Source organism: Epargyreus clarus, unplaced genomic scaffold (genome assembly GCF_041222505.1).
Source record: "Epargyreus clarus isolate Ecla_fem2 unplaced genomic scaffold, WU_Ecla_fem_2.2 ptg000029l, whole genome shotgun sequence".
Taxonomy (NCBI): Eukaryota; Metazoa; Arthropoda; class Insecta; order Lepidoptera; family Hesperiidae; genus Epargyreus; species Epargyreus clarus.
Window position 1 is genome coordinate 11,845,377 of NW_027332235.1, and position 16,853 is coordinate 11,862,229.

Sequence of the window (16,853 nt, forward strand, 5' to 3'; positions counted from 1 at the left end):
CAAATGACATCGTTAGGCGATTCAGAGCTATGTGAAGATGCATCGGAGCGCTAAATCGGTCAGATTCAGCGGTTCAGTAAACACATAACCTACATATAGGAGGACCTAAATAACATGTTACCAGTCAACGAGAAAGAATGACAAACCCAACATAATTTTGATACACAAAGAGTGTGTCATCAAATGTTGCCGGTTTTATGAGCTAGAATTTGAACACAAGGAAATACTATTATTATGTAACGTTGTAATGTACAACGAAGTTTAAATAGACCACAAAATTATTTTGGAATTCAAGAAAAAAATTACCAGTTTTTTTTTGTTATTTCTGATAAATATGCATTATTTTCCTTCTTTCATTTAAATTATGATTTGATGTTATAAATAAAACAAGACATATTAAGAAATAAGTAAGACATATTATTATCGATTCTTATAAATACTTCGGAAAGTAAACCTCACATAGTACAAGAGAATTCTAAGATATTGGCAATAATGAAAATAGAATCTGCTCACTCGAAACCGAGCTTCAAAGCGGATGTTCTGATAGATCTTGAAAAGAACTGGAAATAAAGAATGCCAATTCAGAGAATACAATCCGGAATAGATTTCTCAATTTTCTTGTTTAGCGTTTACATCATTAAAAAGAAAAAATAAGGGTTGAAAAAAATGTTAAAAGAACACTAAGTTAGACATAAAAAAGCTTAAGACTTTTGTAAACTTAGAAAAGCTAAACAAAATAGATAGAATTGATAATTAAATCAATAAAAAAAATCCAATAAAGTCAATTCAAGACGAATTCCTTAATACAGAAAGTGAAGAAAATGCTTTACTTGTTGCCTTTTTAGTTTTCGTAACTAAACTAGGCTATGAAAAAAGCGTGATTACTTTAAATTATTTACGGTTATTTAAGTAATTGATACAAATGAAAGTACTAGCGTTAGTACCCATTTATCACTTTTCAAGCAATTTCTTGGGCGAGAGTGCCTAATTTATCACGTCATCTTGGTACACCGCAACGAACGCTTCGCTAGTTGGCGTCTCTGTGGTAACTTAAGGTCTATGTAACGTTATTGGCCAATTGAATACAATCTTCCCTTGACTTTCCAAAACATTATAAAGGTAATTTAAAACCGTAAACTTATAAAACCGAATAATCTACATTTTCAATAAAGAATTACATTAATATTTGTTAGTGTATTCAAACAACTCAATTTTTGATATTAAGATAGGTGCATATGATGTAGGTATGATAGAGTTTGTTGACCCGCTTCTCCACAGAAAAATAGCTTCCGAAGCGGTGGCATTTGGCTGATGTTAAAAATAATTGATTTTGAAGAAATACGATTTAAATTTATACGCCAATTGTATCTCCACAAGCTTGTACGTTGAGTTCTGCCACATAATATCTGGCCTCATCCACATCCAATTTGAATGACTTATTTAACCTACGACCATCTTAAACTCATTTCAAATATTGTATGCATCTAAAACTGATTTCGTCTCAAAGAATCTCATCACTCCAACAAGTTGGAATCAGAAATGTTAATTGATTTGGATGTAGTGTTTCACCTGCTTACGAATACCTTTTTTACCGAATATTCATTTACTCCACTCTGCTATGCCAACCTTGCTTCAATTTTTCTACTCATCCAATTACGTTCTCTTTGTACATATAACCCCAAAAACGAATTAAGTTTAGATTCTCTAGTGATTCAATTTGCATGAACCAAATGCCCAACGGCGTGTGAAATCTGCTTTTCGGGCCGAAGGTTTTGTCTATTTACGGAAAGACATTTCGTTACAGCCTTGGCATTATGAGGCTATATTTGGTTTTAATATACCATTAACGCTTTCTTGGTAGGTTGATAGCCTATTTAGAAAATCGGCTTCTCATTCAGGAGGTTGGAGGATCAAATCTCAGGCACTTCTTTTCGAGGTTATGTGCGTATAAGAATATTATTCTTACTTACTTAAACCGAAGGTAACATCAGGAAACCTGCGCACTAGAGACTTTTAAGAAGTTGTTAACGATATGTGAAGTGTGAAGTTATTTGCACTTGACCAGCGCGATGGTCTAAGGGCGAAACCCCTCACTTTGAGAGGACACCAATGCCCAACAGTGGGACATTAATGAGTTGACGACAACGACAGGCAAGGATTGCTATTGGATCGATAAATATTGAAGACCTTGTACCCATGAATCTACTACAAAATCATGTTTAATACTTTCTTACGCCACTTATTCAATACTATAATATCTACTCTGAATAAAAACATAATTATTTTCGTAAAAAATGGTGTTGTATACGTCCGTATATTCACAAAAATATCATTTTTTATCATAAACAAGTTAATTTAGCACAGCAATTTTCTAGGCGAAAAACAAAGCACTCTCGTGACAGACAGACGACCTGATGAATTAGGGTTCCATATGCATGTATTCTCTAAAACTGGGACAGTGTCGGAAATTTCGTCGCTTTGCTCCCACTCATGAATAAAAGACTGAGTTGATTAACTAAAAGATATTAGACGATGTCGAGCTCCATCATGAATAATGGTAGATTGCTGCTATTGACTACGGTGTTTGTCATACGAGTATAGAGAAAAGTAATTATTAAATCCACTAACCAACTTTGAATGTTAGTATTTTAGCCTTTCCAGTGACGATATGGTTATGGTGGACAGTGACAGCCTCGGCATCTCCTTGGAGTGTCCGAAGTTCAAATCCCAGGCACTCGCCTCTAATTTTTCAAAGTTGAGCTTATCGCTATGTGTATTAGAAATTTATTATTACTTGCTTAACCGGTGAAAAAAAGGTAGTGAGGAAAAAGGCACGCCTGATACTTCGAAAAAGTTGTTAGGGGTCAGCGAAGTCTATCAATTCGCATTTGGCCAGAGCGGTAGGTTTTACACTCCTCTGTCTCTGAAAGAGATTCGTGTCCACCAGTGGGACAGTATGGGGGTGAAGACACAAACATGGAATTCGACTCTTTGGGGATTCAAAGAGTTTTTGAGACGTTTACGGAGATTTAAATATTGGACAAGTGATATTTAAATAACAGAGTAAACATCTCACACAGTAATCTCCCTTCACGTTTTACAATTAAATAATTATTCATTCGAGAAAGTGGCTATGTACAAGTAATATTGTTGATTTAATCAAATAGGGAACGGAGAAGAAAGAAAGTTACATCGCTCATTAACTATGTACATTTTCATTTAATTATGTGCATGTATAAATACATATTTTTGATATTATATAAAATTAAGTACACTGTTTAACTCTTCTTAATGATTTTAATTTAAATGTATCATTATAAGGTACATTGAAACACTTGGAATTTTTGGAAAACCTTCGGCGTAAAATAGTCAACCGTGATGACATTTTGAAATACACAAATAATCAAAAATCTATTATACTTTACTTAATAACTTAGAACTTAATACTTTTAGGACCTAATCCAACGACCCAGAATTATTTTTGTTTGTCACTCTAAGTCTAAGTTTTTTTTTTTGTTGGATCCAAAAAATGAGGATCATTTCTCTTACGACAAAAATTGTAAGATGAATAAAAATTCAGGCTACCGTGATTCAACTAAAATAAAAATGTCAAGAGAAAATTCCGAAATTCACGAGAAAAATCGCAAATGTTATAGTGCTAAGAATAAAGAAATGAAAAAAATGTGGATGAAAGGAGATCAAAATCCAGCAGTAGGATGATAAAAAAAGTCTCAAATTCATTGTTGAAAGTTGTATCACTCTTTGTATCACTTCAACGGCACAACCACCCACTTATTTCTCCCTAACAACAGCAGCTCTGATTTGTTCTGGTTTGATGGGTGTGTAAGAAAGATATTCTTTTCTGATGCATTCCAACTTAGTCTTCAAGTGGAGCAACCCATCTGTGGCCATCCTCAACTGAGAATCTAATCTCATCTATAGTCTGATTCATAATTAGGTGTCCAAAATGTAAACAAAGGTGTTGACCTATCAAGAAAATACGTTTTAAATGGTAGTTTCTTATTTTTGACAATATTAAATTAATACAACAATAATAAAATAATAATCTAAAAAAATTAAGATCAATTTACATTTTCTAATATTTATATTACCTCAATTTCGTTCCATACAGTAATAATATTAAAAACAAGGTTTATGGTAGAAAATTAAAATGTGATAATGGTAACACAATCGGAACCCACAACATTTTTTGTGCCGTCATTATTAAGTTTCGTAGCTGAATGTTATTCATTTTCGTGATTCTAATTGAACTCGAATGTATTATCGTTTTCATAGCGCGTTTGTTAAATTGTGAATAATTGTAAAGTTTTAGTTTTTTGTTGAGTTTGTTAAAGTTTTTGTTTCTTGTTAATTTTGACAGTGACATTTGTTTGTTTACATTTTGGACACCTAATTATGATTACAGATGCCTATGTGTGTAGTAGTCACAGTGTATTGTGGTAGTAGTCACATACCATCAGATGGAGTGTTCTTTTGCTACTCCGATATTATAAAAATCTTTCACAAGCCCCTTTCTTTAACAATGTTTCTTTAACACTAGCATTAGCTTAGGTAGTTAGTTAGTTTGGTAGTAAACTACTTCAGTACTGATATGAGTCACACTTCGAATTCGTACATTACTGTTTGGTGAATAACCATTACGACTGAGTCAAGGTCTGTCTTCTAACAACGGAGTCTTGTAAACAATGACGTCATACTATTACATTATGGTTTGCACGTGGTTGTAAGGTATTACAGTACAGTAAAATACAGTAGACGGCGTGTGGTAAGGCAGATGTATGAATATGAATTTTAAATATGAGAGTTAAGAAAATAACAGCAAACTATGACAGTAAACCACATTTTATACAGCAATAACACAAAAAAGAATGGTGGTAGAACCCTTTGTGGTTCGACTCCGGCGGCACCACCGCCACACCTATTTCTACCTAATAACAGCAGTGTTAAGCGCTGCTGTGTTCCGGTTTGAAGGGTGTGGTAAGGGAGACAGACTTTACCGAGGCGTTCCGGCTTAGTCCTCAGGGGTAGCAGCGCATCTGTGACTGGCCTCAGATAGGAATATCTAATCCTATCTGAGGTTGATTACAGATGTCCATGGGCGGCAGTAGCCACTTACCATCAGGTGGACTGCATGCTCGTCTGCTACTCCTATAATATAAAAAAAAAAGAAGCATGGAAGTTATAAAGCCGTATCGACGTCGTCAACGTTACTGCATTAACATAACGATTAGTGCATGAACATACACCGTTTATGCAAGTGATAATTAATTTCCAATACGCACATAACTACCAAAAATCAGAGATGCCCAGACGTGCCCTTTAAATTTTAATCATGGATCTCCCAAATAAGAAGCTGAGTCTATTAATCTTCAGGCTATCAACACTTAGAGCCGTATAAGGCCCTACAACTTTCATATTATTTTTAATCATACTTTTTGCTTACCTACTCGTATCATTCCTATTCTTTTTTTATAATATAGGAGTAGCAGACCAGCATGCAGTCCACCTGATGGTAAGTGGCTACTGCCACCCATAGACATCTGTGATCAACCCCAGATAGGATTAGATATTCCTACCTGAGGTCGGCTACAGATGCGCCGCTACTCCTGAGGAGTAAGCTGGAACGCCTCGGGAAAGTATGTCTCCCTTACCACACCCTACAAACTAGAACACAGCAGTGCTTTACAAAGCTGTTATAAGGCAGAAATACGTGTAGCGATGGTGTCGCCGGAGTAGAACCACAAAGGATCCCCTTCAAATATAGTGATTATGAAGGAATTTTTTACTTACGAATATAAAATTGTGAAAGGGGTGGCCTTTTGCGAAGGTTTTTTAAACATAGATGTGTAATTGTATATTTAAGTACTTCAAAAATATCGAGACAAACTTGAGTTTAATACGAAGGGTTGAACAATGTCTACCAAATTCAAAACCAAGTGGAAAAAGGTATAAAACCATGCTCGAGGTGTGAAGGGACAACCCTTTACAACCTGTGAAGGGTTTTACGAAAGGGCTAACGTATATCTAGAGCTGAATCATCACGTTCTATCTACGGAGGGTGTTATAAAAAGGTAAGATCACGTTCTAAATAAACTTAACACGTAGGTTATATATTCAGCAACATGGTGTATTACTTATATGTATATATATTTATTTTTTAAATAATATGAGTCCAGTTTAGTAATAATAAAAAAGTATATAGAAATTTTACATATATTATATACTTTTATAGATCCTCTTCCGAACATAGGCTTCCCCTTAAAAGTTCCAGCTTAGTCCTCAGGGGTAGCGGCGCATCTGTGGCCGACCTCAGATAGGTATACCTATCTTGATGACAGATGTCCATGGGCGGTAGTAGCCACTTACCATCAGAAGAACTGCAAGCTCGTCTGCTACTCCTATATTATATAAAAAGGACTTCTTCGTATACTGTGGCCTGTTAAAGACGCTACTGCCTCTTTTACTACATACTGAAAGACAAAATGGTGTATTTCGGCAGGACATCTTCGTCAACCCAGTACAGTCCTACTGCTAGTCACGGATCTCCCCTTACTACGAGAGGGATTTAGGATCGAGTTCTAGCCAAATGCGAATTTACAGACAATTCGACAGGAAACAGCAGGATAAATTTAAATCTTTATATATATATTTCTTATGTGCGTGTGTATGTCACTGAACTCCTCCTAAACGACTGGACTGATTTTGATGAAATTTGTTGTGTGTGTTCAAGGGGACTTGAGAATGGTTTAGATTCACAATTTAGTCCGTGGGAAAAGGTTTTTTTTTAATTAATTTCTAATTCGTAAGTAGTTATAGAATCGGAAACTATGCATTTTATCAAGTGATGATCTTTAGTAAAGTTGTTGGCCAAGAACCCACGAGGGTTTGGGAGTTGGTAAGACTAATTTTAACCAGATGGCACTACTGTCATTCCAATGTAAGTACAAATTATCCGTTTTATGTATGTCATATTATTTCTTTAAAATGCGGGCGAAGCCGCGGGCACCACTAGTACCCTTATAAAAGGCGATGTTTTTCAAACTTTCAAATTGTCACCTTTATTCTAAAGTCCTTATCTAGTTTGCGAAAGAATCATACAACGGCCTTGACCACAAGTGACCTTGTGCCTACAATGACTTTTTACACTCGGATCTTAATCTCGAAGCTCTCAGATTACAATCGCAAATCGATCTAAGCTTATCGCTTTTTGCTTAGCGTCTGATCCGTTTGATTCCAGTGTCTTATTGTGAACGAGTTAGCGATAAACTATAAAAAATATCTTTAACATGCGACATACAGCGATTTTTGGTTGTGATCGTTGTCTCGTCGGCGTAGACCTAATTTTAAAATATAACGAAGGTGTGATGGAATTCTGTCTGATTCTGATCTGATTTAAATTTAATCAAATAGAGTAAGTTATGTTAAAATGTAGCTTCATCAAACACATTCAATGAAGTGAAGTAGGTGTGTTCTAGGCCTTCCTCATTTGTGATCAACCTATCCTAACCTAAACTAACCTAACCTGATCAACCTGACAACTAGTTTACAGAGCTTTCGATTTGAGACGATGATTTAAGTATCTCTGCTTTACTCTTCCTAAAACATACCAGCTTTGTAATGCTATTATAGCTAGCTGTAGGATCATATTATCATCGCTCCATCGCTACTAGCTTGTGATAAGACGTGTACTTTAAATGACAATTTTATGAGCAAAAACTATAATAACCGTGCTTGGTAACGATTTAGGCACTAGAATCATTGCAACCATGCAATATTGATATACACTTTATTACTTAACCATTAAAGTGCAAATTCACAAAACCTATTTTGAATCTCGACACGAAATTTTGCTATATTCGATGGGTATTATTTTACTCGTCACTATACATACAAAACATTTATTGCAAGTGTTAAAACTTAGTGTTTCGAAGCAACACTCTCAAATCTACTCCTATCTTATAATATGATTTGTTCTAGTTTGAAAGCCTTTAAACTTACTCCTCATGGCATCGACACCAACACATCTATGACTCAGTAGTCGTACTGTGTCTATGATCAATCTCAGGTAGAAGTCCGTTTCTATCTGGGGTTGATTATAGATATCCATGGAACCATTGAATGGACTGTATATTATGAATATATTAAAGCAAGCAAAGAAGTTACTTTAAATGATAATTGTTATTTTTATATGAATAAATGAAATTTGTTGTTCAGTACTAGTTACTGATAATTATATATAGTAATTTTATAACATTTTGAAAAAAGTATAGGATATTTATATTGGATACATTTAGGATATTGGATACATTTATCTCAAATTATTTAAAAAGTTAGGTAAGTAAAAATCTTCGATCTTTCAAAGCATTCAAACAAATGCCACCTATTCAAGTTTCTGAAAGTAGACTAAAGTGGTACATAACGGTAAAATGCTCCAACCTCCCCCAACTCGCGTGTCTATAGCTGTTAGCAGATTATTTATGAGTGGCATTTGCGCCCCTCAAGTGTTTTCTATACAAAAGGTAAATAGAACAGTCGTTTAAGTACACACTTATGTTAGTACATAAGATTAATCACGATAGTTCATATTGTTAAGTTTTTGATAGTCACACTCCTTCAAAAGTTATTCGAGGTCAAAGTTGATCTTACAAAAAAAATCAAAGTTTTTTTTTTTCGATGATACTATGAATCTTTTCTTTGTAAGGAAAAACTTTGTAAGGACCTTTTTTGTAGAGCGTCAAATTTCCTACAAAAATATGCTTTGGTCCGCTAATTCAATGAGCCGTTGCAAAAATACGAAATTGCAAAATTAAAAAAAATATATTCCTGTGTTATTTAAACGGGAAATAGAATAGAATTCCCGATGCGCGACCTCTTAATAATAATATTAAGGGCTCTGCTTTTTACAGGCGTCTTTTCACACCTTCTCGGAAGTTTTTATGTAAGGATTTTGAAAAAAAAAAATTGCCGTTTTTTTTTAATCAGCCTACTATACATACATTGATTTTCAGGCATAGAAAGTATCAGACACGTAGTGTAGCAGACATATTGTATTTTCCTATACAATGTGTATTGTTGTAGTTAAATCTACTGAGACAGCTGCACAGACAGAGGCGGTGCCTGTCAAAATATTGAATAGAAATATGATTTTGTCTGCGACGAGCCGTGTCTGACACGCTCATTGTCTGTAGATATAAATGAACCCTTAAGCAAATTCGGATGTAGTCAGAAATTAAAAGGGTAACTTCTAAAGTATAAGTTAGCAATAGGTTATTTTCAATACCAATGATGTTAGAAAAAAGGTATTCAGTCATTCATAGATTTGTGTACCTTATTCTTAGGGTTCCGTATTCGGCTTTAAATATTGAGGCTGCATATGTCTTTCAAATTACCTGAAACAAATAATATAAATGTTTTATTAATATTTTTACAAAGTACCTAATGTACCTAGAAAAAATAATTACGAGTACATGCATACCTACTTAAATTGAGAAGATACTTATGTAAACTTCCAATATTACCTACCAGTTTATACCTATTATCCATTTGCGAAAAATAAAATTTAATATAAAGTACGAAAAGGAACGGAAGTACAAAGCATTTTTACAAAGTTTGTAAAAAAAACATTTACGCTTGTTTTTGAAAAACAAATATAGGTATATATCTTCATTCTTCAGTAGTTGGCAACCCGAATCATATCTGTCAGAAAGTCAGACTCCACTGCCTTAGTCATATTTGAGGCATTCCAACGCTTCCAACATCAGAATAACAAAGCTAACATACCTAAACTTAGCTTATTCAACAATTTTAGATATCTATGCCTTATATAGAAATGTACACATAGACTTTATACTTGATAATGACTCTACCGAGAGATTATTAAACAAACAATACAGTAGGTCAACCAAACTTATTTACATGGATTAATTACACTTTAAACAGATATGCAATGCAATTTGATTGTCTTTTGTTATAATTATATAATACAGCTGACCCGGCAAACATTGTGTTGCCATATAAATAAAAAAATGTTAAGGGTGAACAACCCTTATCACTTAGGGGTATGAGAAATAGATAGGAGCCGGTTCTCAGACCTACTGGATACGCATATAAAATTTGATGAAAATCGGTAAAGCCGTTTCGAAGGAGTACGGTAATTAACATTGTGATACGAGGATTTTATATATAAGATTATATTTAATAATATCGAATTACTAACGAAAATCTGGAAATACTTGACAGATGAGTGAATTTACTTGATTCTAACCATAAAAACACCTAAACTTCTATTTTAATTTGTTTTTTGTATTATATTTGACTCGTTTATAATAAAAGAGGTTCGAACGCCCTAAAACCCTTATACTACGAAAACCCGTATGGTTCAACCGTAAAATATCATTAAAGCAACTATATTCAATTGTGAAGTATTTCTAGCGTTTCATTTGAAGAATATGTTAAGCTGACTGTGTGGCGACCATCTTAGTCGAGACGAGGGACAACGCATCTGTGATTGGTTTCAGGTAGAACCCCAGTTATTCATCATCAACCCATTACTGTCCCACTGCTGGGCACGGGTCTCCTCTCAGAATGAAAAGGATTAGGCCATGGTCCACCGCGCTGGCCTAGTGCGTATTGGTAGACTTCACATACCTTTGAGATTTTATTTTCTTATAAATCTCTCAGGTATGCAGGTTTCCTCACGATGTTTTCCTTCACCGTTTAGCAAGTGATAATTGATTTCTAATACGCACATAACTTTGAAAAATCAGAGGTGCGTGCCTGGGTTTTGAACCTCGGAGCCCTCGATCGAGAGGCCGAGTTTCTTAACCACTAGACTAGAACCCCAGTTATTAATTACGTTAATTTACATAAGTTCATAATTAAGTTACATTGGTATATCCATATGCGGGAGTGACCACTTACAAGTAGATAGACCCGTTTAATCCTTGAATCTTATAAATACAAACTCAAACACTTTCGGAAAGAACAACTTCCGAGTTAATCACCAAACAATGACCACCCAAAGAACGGAACACAAGTACCCACATATAATTTGCTATCAGCTATCACTATAAATTCTTGCATTCGAAATGAAACTAATTACGCACGCCGGCAGCACATTCCCAATGTGTTATACATCGACCACACGTACTGGCACAGAGTAGCTCACAACAGAGACCAACACTCGTTATTGATAATCAATCTGAGTTGCGCCTACCAAAGATCGAAAAAAAATACAATTTCTAGTATGAATAAAATATGAAAAGTCGATCTTTGGCAGGTAAAACTTAGATAGATTGATTATTAATTACGAGCCTTACTCAAAGGTTGCTTATTTACTCAATGGTAATAAGTTTTTGTTATGAAATTCTAAATAATGTCCATATCTTTGTGAGGTCAAATTAAAGTATTTGAGACCAAATCATTTATATAAATTTATTAATATAAATATATACTTAATACTTAATTTAAACCGTAAGCATCACAAAAATGTCCACTCTTAAATATTAACTTGAGCCGTCTACTTCTTAATTACTCTATGTTCTTAGTACTTGTACTTAGATCTGTTCAGATGAATTTAAAGACGCGTCACACAGTAGGCGCGCAAATCGCCGGCGGTATAAGGAAAATCTGGGTAAAATCTCTCGTTTCTATAGTTACCTATGAATACAGAGATAATTCATCTACGCTAATTATTTTATTTTCTTAAGCTCGTGGTACTTTAACGCAAAGGTTGATGATGTTTATAATTATAGGAGTAGCACACGAGCATGCAGCCCACGTGATGGTAAGTGGCTACTAACGCCCATGAACATTTGTAATCAACCCCAGACAAGATTCCTACATGAGGTCAGCCGGTCAGCCGACAAATGCGCTGATCCCTGAAGACTAAGCTGGAATGCCTCGAAAAAATATGCTACCCTTACCAAACCATTCAAACTCGCACACATAATGATGTTACAAAGTATTATATAGCGTGTTCCTTATTTTTATTTTTTCAGACACATTGAATGACAAAAATCAAAATATTACATTGATTTTATTACAAGTCCATGGTATGCAGTGACTTACTATAAAATCTGCAAGCTCATTTCCTCTTTCAATCTGAAAAAATATATTTTATAGCAGCTGTGCCTTGGACCGTCAGTAATTAAGATAAGCGGTTCGCATGTACCGAAATATATATAGCATGTGTTTAAGTTCTTTGTAGAACCACACCACTATCTTGTACATTACTCACGTACTGCGTATCGTCTGACTCAAGACGCAATAGATTAATCACTATCCAAACGATTTATATATTTACATATCTTGAGTAGGAAGGTACTAGAGTTTATTTATTTATCTATATAGATTTAAGTTAAGCTTACTTGTCGGCACGCTAAGATGCTCAAAGATCCGTTTTTATATATTTTTTAATTTAGGAATAGTTTGCCAACTTTTGCCAACTTGACCAAGCGAAGCATAGAATATTATGGCCTAAAACTGTATAACTGTTAAAGATGACCTTTTTCCAGCAGTGGGATAGTAATGGGTTAGTGACGATGTCGTCGAGAGTATTTTTTTTGAAATATAATATAGGAGTAGCAGACGAGCATGCAGTCCACCAGATGGTAAGTGGCTACTGCCGCCCATGGACATCTGTAATCAACCCCAGATGGGATTAGATATTCCTACCCGAGGTCGGCCACAGATGCAGCGCTACCCCTGAGGACTAAGCTGGAAGGCCTCGGAAAAGTATGTCTCCCTTACCACACCCTTCAAAACGGAACATACCAGCGCCTAACACTGCTGTTATTAGTTAGAAATAGGTGTGGCGGTGGTGCCGCCGGTGTCGAACCACAAAGGGTTCTACCACCTTCAAACTCTGATTACCATTTTGTACCAAGTATGCAATTACAGGTTTATAATTATTATGGAATAAATTTGTACGGTTAAGTATGTTTATATATTCCTTTATTTTGTATTTTCTGTGCGCACGCCAATGTATAAATCCCAAAAATTAAATGAATCAAAGGTTCTTCCTTTGATTGCGGGTGACAATAAAATGGTTGTTCTTTTCGGAAATCCGTTTAAATATGTAAGCAAGCAGACAACTCCGTGGTTTGACAGCGACGACATCTATGCCGTTATAAATCTACTGCACAACAAATACAGATGCACTGCATTGGTCTTTTATGAAGAGAGAAAGTGTTTTGCAGTAGTCACCGTACATACTGCCAATTGTTATCAGTTGATAACTATAAACATGCAGTTTATCGCATGCGACTCATATTTTACGGAAAAAGCACGTTTTATTTATCTAACCTTCACATAACATTCTGTATACCATTCCGCAAACAAGTAATATATTTAAAAAAAATGTGGCTTTAAAAATTATTTACCAAATTGTAGAGCTCGAAAATTCTATTTTATTATTTTTCTCGCCATTATATTCTCGATTTTGACCAAGGTTTCAGGTTTGATCCCCAGTGATTTTATCTTACACCATCCACCAGTCCACAACGAATTCCAAAAACAAGACATCCCTGAATATTAATAATTAAACCATTTATTTCATAAAATTGAAAATCCATAAATCTGGGTTTCCAGTATCAAAAGACAAGACGCAATATGGACCGATCATTATGTATGGGTCATTATATTACATTACATTACATTACATTATATTATATTACATTACGTGGGATCTGATCTGACGATAGTGCAAGTGATGTAACCGGTAACTATGGACGTAACTAATGCACATGTAATTGAATGTGCGTGGAGTATCTGAACCTATGCAAATCAAATTGAAGTGGTTGTGATGTCAAAGGAACAGTTTTGAAATTTGAACATTGTTATTCGTGTTGAAAAAGCTTATTTAGATTTTGATAAACTCGCGTATATCTTGCGATTATTTTTCTTTTTTTTTACGCGGAGAAATCCTCATGGATTCCCTTACGCCCGGGGGAGCGAAAAGAATATGTCGGACTCTTACCGACTAAAACTCCGCGGCGTTCCTCTGGACGCTCGATGCCGGTTCACGAGAAGCGTTAGCATTACATTCCCTGACTAGTTTTGAATAATGTAAAATCCTTCTTCATAAGTTCCCAGTCACAAGTGTCGTAAGGAACCCGGCAATTCTAAAGAAAAGGAACTTGCAGATGAATATAAAAATAACTAAAAAAATTAAACATTTTTGAATCATCTAACTAAACAAGTCGATGACATAAACTCCCTACTTTATCCCCAAATCACCCGGAAAATATGAAAAGAAAATAATAAACTGTTATTTTATCAGAGAACGACGGTGGATTTGAATGGGCGACTGATTTTCTTATGATATCTTCAGGCTGGCCTCGTGTATATCTGTTATTTACTCAATTGAGGGTATTATAACATCATAAGGAAGTTGACATAATACGACTAACAGATTACACTTTGGGTATGAAACCCTAAAAAGGAACATAGAAATCAACTCATTTGAACGAGCCCTTCAATTGACCAATTACCAATTTTCAAAATCTCTGCATTTGAAAATGTCATATCTACGTATTTGAGAGAATTTCGTAAAACCTCAGAAAAAAATATTTTGACAAATATCTTCTCGAAATCAGAATAGATAATGATGATTATGATTACTTTCGTCTATGATAATATCGGGCACCGGGATATCCGGGATCCGTGGGATCCACACCGATTTCTGTCTAATAACAGCAGTGTTAAGCGCTGCTGTGTTCTGTGCTCAGGTGGGAAACTGGTGTTGTCTGGGGTTGATTGCAGATGTCCATGGGCGGCAGTAACTTAACATCTTAACTTAACTTAACATCAAGCTCGTCTGCTTCTTCTATATTTTACTAACTGACCCGGCAAACGTGGTGTTGCCATATAAATAAAAAAATGTTACAGGTGAACAACCCTTATCGCTTAGGGGTATGAAAAATAGATAGTAGCCGATTCTCAGACCTGCTGAATATGCATATAAAATTTGGTGAAAAACGGTAAAGCTGTTTCGGAGGAGTATGGTAACTAACATTGTGACACGAGAATTTTATATATAAGATATTAAAAAAATCAATACAAACCGATTGGAAAAATATTGAACAAAATTGAAAAAAAATCCAACATATTCTAGCAAAGCAATCTATAGTTGAAATGGAATGCGGTCGGAGTATCGAGTGCAAACCACGATAGATTGAACAATATGCCTCTACAGTCAGTTATAAACGTGTGGTCGATGATAAACAGATGGTTTGCCGTTTGTTTCACTTCTCGTTATTTTATCAGTAGCATTCCGAACAGAAGCGTTTGACCTTTGCATATTAGAAAATGACCTTTTAACAAATGGTCTATCTGATATGTGGCTGCTACGCATAAGCATCTATACATATAAATAAAATTGTAGTGTCTGTTTTTAATATTGAAATAACCGCCTTTTACTACATGCATATAAGTGTACATACGGTACACACTAAAATAACATTTTTTACAATTTTTGTCTGCCTGTCTGTCTGTTTGTTCTGGCTGATCTCTGAAACGGCTGGACCGATTTTGACGGGACTTTTATTGGCAGGTAGCTGATGTAATAAGGAGTAACTTAGGCTACTTATATTTTAAAACTAACTGTGCCCCTGTTTCTTTTTAACGCGGGTGAAACCGCGGGGCACAGCTAGTCTTTAATAAAATTGCTGTTCCAGAGGAACAATTTGGAACGCCTATTGATAGGCAGAAATTAAGTAGCAGTGGTGGCAGTATTCTCTAAGTGTATATTTTCATTACAATACTTTTTTTAATTATTTTATGTTAATTAGAGAATATTTAATTGCTGGTGAGTATCAGATTAGCGGGAAACTATATAAAAACAAAGAAGGATATTATATTGTTTAGAGAATAAGATGTCATAGAATGGATTGTCAGAGAAAATAAATAATGGAGCTGTTATTGAATCTTTTATTATATCGTCACTGGAAAGGCTTATCTAACACACAAAGGGGCTTCTTTGCGTGTTAGATTTTTAGTATTTCCAGTGACTATATCGAATAGCCTTTCAGTAATAATCAACTTATAATCGATCCACGAAGAATTCTTTCCCCGTTATCATCATCAGAAACTGATTAATTCATGTTTTTTTTTATAATATCGGAGTAGCAAGCGAGCATGTAGTACACCTGATGGTAAGTGGCTACTGTCGCACAAGGACATAATCAACACTAAATAGGATAAGACATTCCTACCTGAGGTCGGGCATAGATGCGCCGCTATCCTTGAGGATTAAGCTGGAACTTGACTTGACTGGTATTTGACTGACAAAACGGTGTGGTCTGAATTAGCTCCAGCTCCACATGTACCATTACGTTAAGTTAACATTGTCAAAAACATGTTTTTTAAAAAGATGTGTGTTATGGAGTTTCTTTCGCCGCTTCTTCTCCATAACGAAACACCTTTTGAAGTGGTGGTAGTTGTATTGACATTCAAAAAGTGCTCTGTAAAGAACCTATTTTGAATAAAAACATTTGATTTGATTTGATTTGAACGCCTCGGAAAAGTATGTCTCCCTTACCACACCCTTCAAATCAGAACACAGCAGCGCTTAACGTTGCTGTTATGAAGCAGAAATAGGATTGAGTTAGTGGAACTGTTAGTGTAATTCGTCACATCGCAATATCCTAGAGAAATAATCAAACAATCACGATGTACTGTAGTAAAAAGCAATTAGGTTATTAGGTTTACAGTTATAACTTATAACTATAGTTATAAAGCTTTGTTTAATGGGTATCGGCATAAAGTTATACAGCTGGTTACGAGTTCCTGGTCCGGCTTTGGCTGAATAACTAATAACTATTTCAAAGCAA

At 35.1% G+C, this 16,853-nt stretch overlaps 1 protein-coding gene across 4 annotated transcripts in view; it reads right to left on the minus strand.

Annotated features, from left to right (window-relative positions):
- The window catches only part of LOC140754297 (uncharacterized), a 185,103-nt gene that overhangs the window by 135,787 nt on the left and 32,463 nt on the right, over window positions 1-16,853 (minus strand). Inside the window, exon 2 of one of the 4 annotated variants that reach the window (XM_073089277.1) lies at window positions 9,349-9,410. The exons of the other annotated variants lie outside the window; for them this stretch is intronic. The gene's annotated coding sequence lies outside the window, so the exon portion shown is untranslated. The remainder of the gene's footprint in view (window positions 1-9,348; window positions 9,411-16,853) is intronic. 4 annotated transcript variants of the gene reach the window in all.